At 34.2% G+C, this 13772-nt stretch overlaps 1 long non-coding RNA gene across 2 annotated transcripts in view; it reads right to left on the bottom strand.

Annotated features, from left to right (window-relative positions):
- The window catches only part of LOC141560810 (uncharacterized), a 1071928-nt gene that overhangs the window by 336558 nt on the left and 721598 nt on the right, over nt 1-13772 (bottom strand). For both annotated transcript variants that reach the window (XR_012487821.1, XR_012487822.1), the window contains one exon: nt 1864-3857. This is a non-coding gene — a long non-coding RNA (uncharacterized LOC141560810). The remainder of the gene's footprint in view (nt 1-1863; nt 3858-13772) is intronic.

Genomic DNA, 13772 nt, shown 5'->3' with positions numbered 1-13772 from the left:
TAGTGTATACCAATTCATTTTTCCTTTTAAAGTTTTATTAATAGATGTTTCTCAGAGTTTCTCTCCACTTTCAATCCTAAATCCTTTTTTACTTCAAACTTTTAAAACCTTTCCATTTCACCCCATCAAATGTTATTATAATTGTATGCTAAATTCTACCTATTAATCAGAATCACAAATATTAGGGTCAAAAGAAAACCTACAGCTGAGCTGAATTAGATAACTACAAATCATTATCACACAACATATGATTTTAAATTTATATTCATGTAAGAGAATAAATTCTTTACTCTGAAAACACATACATAAAAATATAACCCAAATTTCATGATTTTGTTTTAATCATTAGTTAAAAAAAAAAAAAAAAAAAGCCCAAAACCTTAAGAGTAAGAGTTCGAGAAGCCTCAAAAACTTTGCTTTTGACAATTTTTTGACTTTATCTTTTACAACATATCTTAAATTCACTATTTAATCAATATGTTCACACTTATTCCCAATTCAGTTCACCACCATTTTACAGCTCAGGAGAATCATTCAGGAATTGCTAGCACCTGCCCTTCCTCCCCCCAAAAAAGCAGCACCCAGTATCCAACCTTCTGGTGATTAAACTCTCAGAACTTAGCTGGGCTTGTGTCAAAGAAAAGACACCTATACAGCATAATCAAAGTCAACCCTTTGTGGTAACAGACTACCAGAAATTAAATCTCACTGGCATAGCGTTTGAGAAAACAGGGTTTTCTCTATGTTGAGGCAGCATCATAGGATTCTGGGGGCTATTATATGGGACATATTTAAAATAATTTTTATTCATTTGTCCATCCCTTTATGACAGAATATGTGCTATTCTCCTCCTTAAACATTTAGAAAGGTTCAAGGATTTCTTCTGGATAAAAAGTGGAGAAAAATTGCTCTTTAGATTCCTCTCTGCTACATTCTCCCTGGTATCTAGGCCTTTTACCACATGAACTTGAAGAATCCTCTGTAAAGCGTTTTATAGGTTATGACGATTGGAAAAGGAATGAATTGACATATATATTTCTTTTTTCCTCTCCCTCTGCTACTACTGAACTCAAGGAGAAGCACAGTGATATATTAATTAGAAAGGAAAGAAACTATCATTCACTAACTTCATCCAATCAATCCCTTCAGTCATTGTTTCAGCTGAAATTTCCTTGGCCTTGTAACTACCGGAAGAATTTTGAAATTTAATTATTCCCCAATCCTTTTTCTAAAATCAATTCTAAAAATAAATAAATAAATAAATAAAATTAAATTAAGTCTAGGTTTTATTTCCACGTAAACTCATAAATGTGTCTAACTTTGCAACTTTAGATCTGTTTGTTTCAGGACTATATTGACAACTTTCTGGTTTGTTGTCAATTTCATTCTACTACTTTATTCATTCCAGCACCAAAGAAAAACCTGGCTGATCTAAGGTTTTTCAATTTGTTATGGAGTCATTTCTAAAACTATTTGAATTTTTTCAATTTATAGCCTTTTCCTTTTTATTGACCATCTTTTTCTATTACCAACATTCCTTTTTTTTTTTTTTTTTTTTTTTTTTTAATTCTCCCAGCAGTTTTTTTGGGTCTTTACAGGAAGAAAATTGTGAATTCCTTTATCAATTCAATTGACTCAGGTTCAAATGTCTCTTTCCTGATGAGAACATGTTATATGATTAGGTAAGTCCTTTCTGTGATTTAGTTTTTTCATTTGCCAAACAATGACATCTGGAGGGTTAAGTACAATAATGTAACACAAGCTCTTTAGAGGAAACCAACAAATGCAATTCTCCCAAATGTCTCCACTATTTCAAGTTAGGCTAAATTTCCATAAAAGCAGTAGCCATATATCTATACTTACCACAGAGGAAAGAATTGCTTCTTGCTTGTTTATAGCTCACTTTTTAATCCTTAGTTGTTGAAAAAGTCCACCTCAAACAATTTCCAGATCTTATACAATTATTGAAACTTCCTTTTGATGATTGCAATTTGTACAAGTACAAATCAGCATTATTTAATCAGTTGATTCTGGGCCAATTTGTCCTGGGTTTAAGTTTTGGTAAATAAGAAGGTAAAATTCACTTTTGTGAGGCCATACAGGTATCAAAGGGATCAGCATCAGACTTCTCAGAATTTTCTTCCTTGTATTTTCTTTTTTTCTTCTTCTATTTTTCCTGAATTTCAACTGAAACTCAGAGAGGGGGTAACTTCCAGTCACATAATGTATGGTGATAAATCTGTTTCCTTAAGAATGCCATGGCTTCCATCGAGGTGTACATACAAACTGGTCCAGAAATCTCTCATTAGTATTTAACTCAGAGCTCATAAATATACCATGATTCAAAATGTAATTCAAAATTCATTTCAAAAAGCCCTGACTATAAGAATGACTAGATTTTTTGTCAGCTTAAGAAGACGGCCACAGAACATAGAGAAATACAATGAAAAGTCCATTTTCAAAGAATCTGACCCACACGTTCCTTTCTAGTTTTCAAACTGCTGCTAAAAACCAGTATGAATTGCATTTCACAGGTCTCTCTCCCAAATCCTTTGAGTTCTGAGTCTTCTTTCTACTTTCTTTCTGAAACAAAGTTTGACCAACTTGGTGATTTCTAATAGCATAGTTTTTGTATGGATTCCGGCCATGTTATCTTTCTGTCTAGTTTACAATCTACTTTATGCAAATGAAGCTGTGATCTCTAAAGTCAGTTTCTTTTGAGCACACTTTAAAACATTTTTTCCACCTCTTTTCTGTAGCAGTCCATACTTCCTACTTGAAGAATTAACATTTATTTGTAGCTGATAGAATTTGCTCTTCTTCAGCCCTGTTTTGTATATGTTTCTAGCAGGATTTGGGGGTGAGGGGGTATCCTGGTAGGGTAGAGGAGCTATGATTTCCAGCTGGTCAGCTTTGTGATCAGCTCTCATTGCTTCCAGGTTGGCTCTAACTTTTGTCATAAGTGAAGTGAAATTCTTCTTTGACCAGTCTTGTGGGAAAGGACTACCTTAAGATTCTGTCACTGAAAACCAATGACAATATATTTGGATATTGCTTATTTTCAGAGCTTCTGTGTGGCTTAAAGGACTGAAAAGAACACTCCTTAGTGTTTTTGTGTTTGTTAATTTTAATCGTGCACTTAAAAGCAAAAGAGAATCTTTACTATTTTAGAAAAAAGATTTACCATTCTTATTTTAATGTTTAAACTTTTCCCACCTATAAATCAAAATAGTCAATCTGAATTATTTTAATCTGGGTATTCAATACATGAAAAAAAATTTGCATGATGGTAAAGTTCATTGAAATTCTTGAGTAAAGGTTGATAGTGTAACATTTTCTTTTGCTTATACTATATATATAATTTTTCTGTCAAGTAGTCTCTTCATTAAGTGCCATTGTATAAATACTTCTAAGTACTAAATAAAATGTTGAATGAAGATAGATAAAGAATGACAAAAACAAGGTTAAATCCAAAACTTTCCCTGAGGTTTGCCAGAGAAACTTTCATGTTCAGGTGAATTCTAAATCAAAAATAAATGAAATAAAATAAAATTTGACACCTTCATATAGCAAAAATGCCAGAAGGCTAGAGCCATTAATTGTATGAAAATCCATTTTTTGATTCCTATCACCTATCAATTATGAGATATTGTTTGACCAAAAGGAGATCCATAGTATGCATTTTTAAATTCTTGATACTGTAGACCTTGAAGGATGATCCCTGCTAGGCAGATCCTTTTGGAAGCACAACTAATCAATGAAGCAGTAGGTTCTGTTGTGACCATCTCAGATAGGGCAGAGTTGCAATAGAGCAAGAATATTGCTGATATCAAGAGATGCAGAAACAAAGGTAGGACCTATAGAGAAAAATTAAAGGACATAGTCAGTTTCAAAATTTGTTGGCCATAAAGTCATCTGAATATAATTTGAGACATAGTCAAGGTTTTCAATGTTTTATGTAGAAACTATCCACTTTAGAAATGAGATATTAAATTAATATAAATATCTTAAAACTGGGGGTCAAGTGTTAGTTTGATTCTAGCTTTTTCAGCTTTCTTACAATCTTTAATTTATCTAAATGCATTGCTCTGTATGGATGATTAGAACTCCCACCAGATCATTTGCTACCCCAGGGAAGTACACTTTCTTTTCTTTTCTTTTCTTTTTAAAGCTTTTTTATTTTCAAAATACATGCATAGACAGCCTTCAACATTCACCTCTGCAAAACCTTGGGAAATACTTTCTAAATAGCACTCAGCTTGTGGTGAGGAACACAGGGTAGATACTCAATAATCTTCTTGAAATTGCGTTGCCATACAATGTTTTAACTGTAGGCTGAGTAAAGCTTGAAGTGAGGAACAAATGTCAAAGATTGGTCACCATGAAATAAAATAATGCAATACAACAGACATTTTATTAAGTGCATCCTATATAAAAAATACTCAGATATTAGGTGAAATAAGATCTAACTCCTGCCATTCATAGAGAGTTAGATACATATAGATAAGATAGGGAGAGGACACTAAGACAGAAAACTGTACTCTTACATGTTAAATGCATTAAAAGAATTATATAACATTGAGGAAAATGTAATAAGTGAGAGACTATTGTTTTATGTCCTAGGTGTGTTTTTTTTTAATAGTTGCTTATTTTCAACATAAATTTTTCTTACATTTATGAGTTTTGAATTTTCTTTTTTACTTCAGTCTCTCTTCTTGAAGTCCTGACAAGACAGGCAGAGGATTCTGGGAAGATGACAGAGTAAGTCAGAAAATTCCAAGCTGTCCAGATTTCCCTCACAAACAAAATAAAATTGCACCTCAGGATGAATATAGACTGGTGAAAACCAAATGAGACTTGAGGCAGAACATAAGTCCTCTAGGAACAAGCTGAGAAGGCCAAAGAAAGACCAATCTTCAGGCTGGAGATTAACCAGTGTGAAGCAGAAATACCTCCAGCCTAGCTCCATAGAAACAGCAAGAGGGGAGCCCTAGGGTTAGCTGGATTTGGCTGGAGACTCAGCCCCACAGGAACCCAGATAGCCAGAGGAGTCAGAGGACTAAAGGAACCTCTGCTGATTAGGGGGTGCCATGCCCCAGTTTGCTATAAAGATGTGGCCTTGGGTGAAAAGGAACCAGCTCACTGGTCAGTGCAGAAGTGGTGTCTTAGGGAGTGGGAAGGGGTAAGGAGAAGGAGAGAGGAAGGGTGCTGGCTTCAGGTACTTACAGAAAGATGGAATTTTTGGTTTGGGATTCCAGGTCACAGGAAAACAAAGCTAGAGACACAATTCCCCCATCCCAGAGTTAGAGGAACTTAATACTAATACTTCTCATTAAAAAAAAAAAAAAAAAAATGAGCAGGTAAAAAAGAACCCAACCATAGAAACTTACTCTGGGTAAGTAAGGGAAGAGTGCAGTTCCTCTTCAGAGGAGGACTATTAACTCAAAAAAGCCTCTTCTGTCCCAAAGACTAATGTTAAATATCTACCTGCTCAGAAATAATTTATGAAAGAACTAAAAAATGACTTTAAAAATCAAATGAGAGAGATTGAGGGAAAACAACAGCAACAAAAGAACCATCCAATAAAAAACAAGATTAAGGGGGAAAAAAGTTAGACAACTAGAAAAGGATATAATAGTGTTTTAAAGAAGAAAATAATTATTTAAAAATTAAAATTAGGCAAGAAAGCAATGAAACTACAAGAAACCAATAAATAATAAAGCAAAATATAAAGAATGAAAAAAAAAATTGAATAGAATGTGAAACATAAGAATAACAACAGATCTGGAGAATAGATCAAGAAGAGAAAGCATAAGAATAATCGGTCCTGAAAGCGGTGCCCCAAAAAAGAATCTTGACAAAATAAGATCAGGGAAAAGGGAAAGAACCCATTTATACAAAAAAATATTTATAGCAGCTCTTCTTGTAGTGGCAAAGAATTGAACAATGGGGAGATGCACATAAATTGGGGGATGGCTAAACAAGGATAATTTTTACCTCTTTTATCTCCCCTACCTCCTCCAAGAAAACTACTGTTGATCAAGGGTATATTTATATATGCATAACATGCATGCATGTATACATACATATAACATATATTCACACCCACACTCATACAATTTATCTAGCTATCTAGATAGGGCTTATCCACCAGTGAAGAGAAAATTAGAGCAATTATTAGGAGTTACTTTTCCCAACTTTATGCCAATAAATTTGACAACCTAAGTGAAATGGAGGAATACCTACAAAAATATGGATTTCCCAGATTAACGAAGTAGAAATAAATTATTTAAATAATCCCATTTTAGAAAAAGAAATAGAACAAGCTATTAATCAACTCCCCAAGCAAAAATTCCTAGGACCAGATGGATTTACATGTGAAGTCTACCAAACATTTAAAGAACAATTAACTCCAATGCTATATAAATTATTTGAAAAAATAGGGAATGAAGGAGTCCTACCAAATTCCTTTTATGCCATAGATATGGTACTAATACCTAAACCAAGTAGGAGAAAAACAGAGAAGGAAAATTATAGAACAATCTCCCTAATGAATATTTGTTAGGATTACAAGGTGATAACTCAGGTTGTCTGGGCAATTCTCTAGCTCAGAATTCACACCTTTGTTTCAGGCCTTTAAGAGGAGTTTACAAAGTTGGACTTCTGAAGAGGAGTTTACATATTTAGAGGAGTTTACACCTTTAAAAGGAGCAAGTTCATTGGCTGTGGGAGTTCTCACAGGCCCATTCTCTGGGAGGATAAAAGAGGCAGCATTGAGCCTGGAGAGTCAGTCTGGCTGGGAGATTGAGTTGAGATGGCAGTCTGGAAGGATAACTTAGAGATGACCGGACCTTTACAATTTGGCACCCAATGTGGAGCAAGGACTTATTCTGAGCCCTTCAGAGGAGGTAGCCCAGACCTTCACAATTTGGCACCCAAACAGGGCCCCAAGCAGTTAACCCATCTTCATGGACCATATGCATCACATAAGTTCCCAAGAAGGAATGAAGAAAGATTCCTATCAGACTCCAGAATGTGACTCCAGCAACTCCACTATCCTTAGATAATTGCCAGGTGATGTGGAGAGACCCAGAAAATGGTGAATGGAAGGGACCAGATAGGTTAACTTCTTGGGGGAGAGGGTTTGCTTGTATTTCTTCAGATGGAGAAGGAATCAGATGGGTGCCAATGAGTCATATTCACCTTGTCTATCAGAGAGAGACAGAAAAAGAGAAAAACCTCAAAACAAAGGAGAAGATCTAAGAAACATCTGACACTGAAAGAGCATGGCAGATAAGGAGACTGTTAAAGATTCCCTAACAAAAAGATAAGACTGTTAAAGAACTTTAAAACCAAAAGGAATCATTGGATTTCCTAACACAAGATGAGACTAATGGACAATGGACTTATGGACATGTATAAATTCTCGATTTATGATTATTTGATCATGTTATTTGTTACATCACTTCTAGCATGTGTTATGTTACTATGCGTTTATGTAATTATGTGTAATACCTCCCATATTGATGGATTTATGTTTCAAGGTCAAGGCAACCCTATGTTCTAAATCAAAAGAAAGGGGGAGATTTTAGGATTACAAGGTGATAATTCAGGTTGTCTGGGCAATTCTCTAGCTCAGAATTCACACCTTTGTTTCAGGCCTTTAAGAGGAGTTTACAAAGTTGGACTTCTGAAGAGAAGTTTACATATTTAGAGGAGTTTACACCTTTAAAAGGAGCAAGTTCATTGGCTGTGGGAGTTCTCACAGGCCCATTCTCTGGGAGGATAAAAGAGGCAGCATTGAGCCTGGAGAGTCTCCTGGCTAGGAAATTGAGTTGAGATGGCAGTCTGATAGGATAACTTAGAGACAACCTGACTTTTACAAATATTGATGCAAAAATCTTAAATAAAATATTAGCAAAAAGACTACAGAAAATCATCCCCAGGATAATACACTATGACCAAGTAGGATTTATACCAGGAATGCAAGGATGGTTCAATATTAGGAAAACTATTAGTATAATTGACCATATCAATAACGAAATTCACAAAAAACATATGATCATCTCAATTGATGCTAAAAAAAAAAACAAAAAAAGCATTTGATAAAATCCAACATCCATTCCTATTAAAAACACTTGAGAGTAAAGGAATAAATGGACTTTTCCTTAAAATAATCAGTAGCATCTATTTAAAACCATCAGTAAGCATCATATGTAATGAGGATAAACTGGAATCATTCCCAATACGATCAGGAGAGAAACAAAGTTGCCCACTATCACCATTCTATTCAATATTGTATTAGAAATGCTAGCTTTGGCAATAAGAGTTGAGAAAGAGATTAAAGAAATTAGAGTAGGTAATAAGGAAACCAAATTATCACTCTTTGCAGATGACATGATGGTATATGTAGAGAACCCCAGAGATTCTACTAAAAAAGCTATTAAAAATAATCCACACCTTCAGCAAAGTTGCAGGATATAAAATAAACCCACATAAGTCATCAGCATTCTTATATATCACTAACAATATCCAACACTTAGAGTTATAAAGAGAAATTCCATTTAAAGTGGCAACCAATATTATAAAATATTTGGGAATATATCTGCCAAGGGAAAATCAGAAACTATATGAGCAAAACTACAAAACACTTTGCACACAAATAAAATCAGATCTAACCAATTAGAAAAATATTAAATGCTCTTGGATAGGGCAAACAAATATAATAAAGATGACAATGCTGACTAAACTAATCTATTTATTTAGCACTATACCAATCAGACTCCCAAAAAACTATTTTAATGACCCAGAAAAAATAACAACAAAGTTCATATGGAAAAACAAAAGGTCAAGAATTTCAAGGGAACTAATGAAAAAAAAAAAACAAATGAAGGTGGCCTACTTGTACCAGATCTAAGATTATATTATAAAGCATCAGTTACCAAAACCATTTGGTATTGGCCTAAGAAATGGACTGGTTGATCAGTGGAATAGGTTAGGTTCAAAGAACAAAATAATCAATAACTTTCATGATCTGGTGTTTGACAAACCCAAAGACCCCAGCTTTTGGGATAAAAACTCACTGTTTGACAAAAGCTGCTGGGAAAATTGGAAATTAGTGTGGCAGAGACTAGGCATTGACTCACACTTAACACCGTACACCAAGATAAGGTCAAAATGTGTTCATGGCCTAGGCATAAGGAATGAGATTATAAATAAATTAGAAGAACATAGGAGAGTTTACCTCAGACCTGTAGAAGAGGAAGGAATTTATGACCAAAGAAGAACTAGAGATCATTATTCATCACAAAATAGAAAATTGTGATTATATCAAATTAAAAAGTTTTTCTACAAACAAAACTAATGCAGACAAGATTAGAAGGGAAGCAATAAACTGGGAAAACATTTTTATAGTCAAAGGTTCTGATAAAGGCCTCATTTCCAAAATATATAGAGAACTGACTCTAATTTATAAGAAATCAAGCCATTCTCCAATTGGTAAATGGTCAAAGGATATGAATAGACAATTCTCATATGAAGAAGATGCTCCAAGTCATTATTAATCAGAGAAATGCAAATTAAGACAATTCTGAGATACTAATACACACCTGTCAGATTGACTAGAATGACAGGGAAAGATAATGTGGAATGTTGGAGGGGATGTGGGAAAACTGGGACACGGATGGATACATTGTTGGTGGAATTGTGAATACGTCCAGCCATTCTGGAGAGCGATTTGGAACTATGCTCAAAAAGTTATCAAAATGTGCATACCCTTTGATCCAGCAGAGTTGCTACTGGGCTTATATCCCAAAGAGATCTTAAAGAAGAGAAAGGGACCTGTATGTGCAAAAATGTTTGAAGCAGCCCACTTTGTAGTGGCTTGAAGCTGGAAACTGAGGGGATATCCATCAATTGGAGAATGGCTGAATAAATTGTGGTATATGAATGTTATGGAATATTATTGTTCTATAAGAAATGACCAGCAGGATGATTTCAGAAAGGCCTGGAGAGACTTACATGAACTGCTGATGAGTGAAATGAGCAGGACCAGGAGATCAACAACAATACTATATGATGATCAATTCTGATGGATGTGGCCCTCTTCAACAATGAGATGAACCAAACCAGTTCCAATAGAGTAGTAATGAATTGAACCAGCTACACCCAGCAAAAGAACTCTGGGAAATGAGTATGAACCACTACATAGAATTCCCAATCCCTCTATTTTTGTCCACCTGCATTTTTTATTTCCTTCACAGGTTAATTGTACACTATTTCAAAGTCCAATTCTTTTTGTGCAGTAAAATATGTATACATATATTGTATTTAACATATACTTTAACATATTTAACATGTATTGGTCTACCTGCCATCTGGGGGAGTGAGAAGGGGGAAGGAAAAATTTGGAACAAGAAGGTTTTGTAATTGTCAATGCTGAAAAATTACCCATGCATATATCTTGTAAATAAAAAGCTATAATAAAAAAAAGAAAAAGCATTTGATAAAATCCAACACCCATTCCTAATAAAAACACTAGAGAGTATAGGAATAAATAAACTTTTCCTTAAAACAGTCAGTAGCCACTATTTAAAACCATCAGCAAGCATCTTTTGTAATGGGGATAAACAAGATTGCCCACTATCACCATTACTATTCAGTATTGTATTAGAAATGCTAGCTTTGGTAATAAGAGAAGAAAAGGAGATTAAAGAAATTTAAAGTATTAGTAAGGAAACCAAATGATCACTCTTTGCAGATGATATGATGGTATACTTAAAGAACCCTAGAGAATCAACTAAAAAAAATATTAGAAGCAATCCATAAAAGATCCAGCAAAGTTGCAGGATACAAAATAAATCCACATAAATCATCAGCATTCTTATATTTCACTTACAAAATCCAATAATAAGAAATACAAAGAAATATTCTATTTAAAATAACTGTCAATAATATAAAATATTTGGGAATCTATCTTCCAAGAGGCAGTCAGGAATTATATAAGCAAAACTACAAAACTCTTTCCACGCAAAGTCAGTTGTTTACAACTGGAAAAACATCACGTGTTCACGGATATGTACTCCCTAAATGAATCTATTTATTTAATGCTATAACAAACTCCCAAGAAATTCTTTTACTGACCTACAAAAAATAACAACAAAATTCATCTGTAAGAACATCTGTAAGAACAAAAGGTCAAGAATTTCTAAAGGAATGAAAAGAAAAGCAAATGAAAGTGGCTTAGCTGTACCAGATCTAAACAATGGTCATCAAAACATTTGGTTTTGGCTAAGAAATAGAGAAGTTGTTCTGTGGAATAGGTTAGGTTCACAGAACAAAATAGTCAGTGTCTATAGCAATCTAGTGTTTGACAAACCCAAAGACTTCAGCTTTGGGGATAAGAATTCACTATTTGACAAAAATTGCTGGGAAAGTTGTAAATTAGTATGGCAGAAAGTAGGCATATACAAAGATAAGGTCAAAATAGGTTCATGATCTAGACATAAAGAATGATATTATAAAAAAATTAGAAGAACATAGCATAGTTTACCTTTCAGATTTGTGAAGAAAGAAGGAATTTATGACCAAAGAAAAATTAGAGATCATTACTGATCACAAAATAATTTTGATTATATTAAGCTAAAAAGTTTTTGTGTAAGCAAAGCTATTGCAGACAAGATTAGAAAGGAAGCAATAAACTGGGAAAACATTTTTACATCAAAAGGATTTGATAAAGGCCTCATTTCTAAAATATATAGAGAACTGACTCAAATTTATAAGAGTTCAAGCCATTCTCCAATTGATAAATGGTCTAAGGACAAGAGCAAACAATTTTCAGATGAAGAAATTAAAACTATTTGTAGTCACATGAAAAGGTGCTTCAAATCACTATTGATCAGAGAAATGCAAATTAAGACAACTCTGAGATACCATTACACACCTGCCAGATTGGCTAAAATGACAGGAAAAGATAATGACAAATGTTGGAGGAGATGTGGGAAAACTGGGACACTGATACATTGTTGGTGGAACTGTGAATGGAGCCAATCATTCTGGAGAGCAGTTTGTAACTATGCTCAAGAAGTTATCAAACTGTGCATAACCTTTGTTGCATCAGTGTTTCTATTGGACTTATATCCCAAAGAGATCTTAAAGGAGTGAAAAAGACCCAGATGTGCAAATGTGTTTGTGGCAGCCCTCTTTGTAGTGGCCAGAAACTGGAAACTGAGCGGATGTCCATCAATTGGAGAATGGCTGAATAAATTGTGGTATATGAATATTATGGAATATTATTGTTCTGTAAGAAATGACCAACAGGATGATTTCAGAGAGGCCTGAGGAAACTTATATGAACTGATGCTAAGTGAAATGAACAAAACCAAGAGATCATTATACACGGCAACAACAAGACTATATGACAAGCAATTCTGATAGATGTGGCTCTCTTCAACAATAAAAGGATTCAAACCAGTTTTTCTTATTCAGTGATGAAGAGAGCCATTTACACCCAGAGAGAGAACCATGGGAACAGAGTGTAGTACATTCTCACTCTCCCTGTTATCTGTTTCCACTTTGTTTTCTTTCTCTGTTTTTCTTTTCCTTCCTTCTTGATCTGATTTTTCTTGTGCACACATATATTGGATTAACATGTATTTCAACATATTTAAAATGTATTGGACTACCTTCCAACTAGGGGATAGGTGGGGAGAAGGAGGGAAATATTTGGAATAGAAAGTTTTGCAAGGGTCAGTGCTGGGAAAATTACCCATGCATATGCTTTGTAAACAAAAATCTTTAATTAAAAAATTACTATTAATTCACATTTTTTTATTAGAGAGAGAACTTAAACCCAATCCTTCTTGACTTCATAGTTGTCTATACAATATACCATGGTGCTTCTGGAAGAAATGAGAGATGAAAAACAAAATGATAAAATCACTTCATCCAAAATAAGATTAAGTATGATATAGCAATCAATCAATCAACAAAAATTTACTAAAAATCAACTACTTGCCACTTAAATTTGCTAGGCACTGAAGTTTCAAAGATGCAAATAATTGTCCTTGCCTATGAACATGCCTACATTCTGACCGGCCAATCCATCTCCCCATAACTGGAATTTTATATTTTAATTCTAGGACACTAGACTCACATAGGTGAACTTTTGACTCATCTTCCTTGGAACCAAATCTCCATGCATACTTCCTGTGGTATTGCCATACCACAAAACTATGCAAATAATTCCCTCTTTCTTCTCTCCTCATTATTGGCATCACTTACCTCTTTAGAATATAAATTTCTTATTGCTGTCTTGTTTTTGAATCTCTTTTGTGCTTAGCACAGTGTCTAGCACAGAGCAAATATTTAATAAATGTTTTGTCTACTTACCAATCTACCTGTCTCTCCCTTTGTCTTTCTATATTTCTGTCTATTTTTTATCCATATACCTAGCTAGCTAGCTATTTATCTATGTATCTATCTACCTAGCTATCTTTCTGTTAGGGGAGAGAAGATGTACACATGTAATATATGCAAAATAAGTGTATATAAATGTTTTACAAAAGAAATATAATGTATTTTTGGTGGGGGATGAGGATTAGCAGCTGAGAAGATCAAGAAAGATAGCCCTTTATCATCACTTTATTCCTCTTTAAAGAGGTGTGTAGAGATGTCCTTTTCTTTCTGTTTCATAATCTCTGAACCTCCTGAAAGAGGGCAGTTCATTTCATCTCACATCAAAAACTGGTTTCATCAAATCACAGCTGGAAATA

This window comes from Sminthopsis crassicaudata, chromosome 3, assembly GCF_048593235.1.
Source record: "Sminthopsis crassicaudata isolate SCR6 chromosome 3, ASM4859323v1, whole genome shotgun sequence".
Lineage (NCBI taxonomy): Eukaryota > Metazoa > Chordata > Mammalia > Dasyuromorphia > Dasyuridae > Sminthopsis > Sminthopsis crassicaudata.
This window is presented reverse-complemented; position numbering and strand designations above follow the sequence as displayed.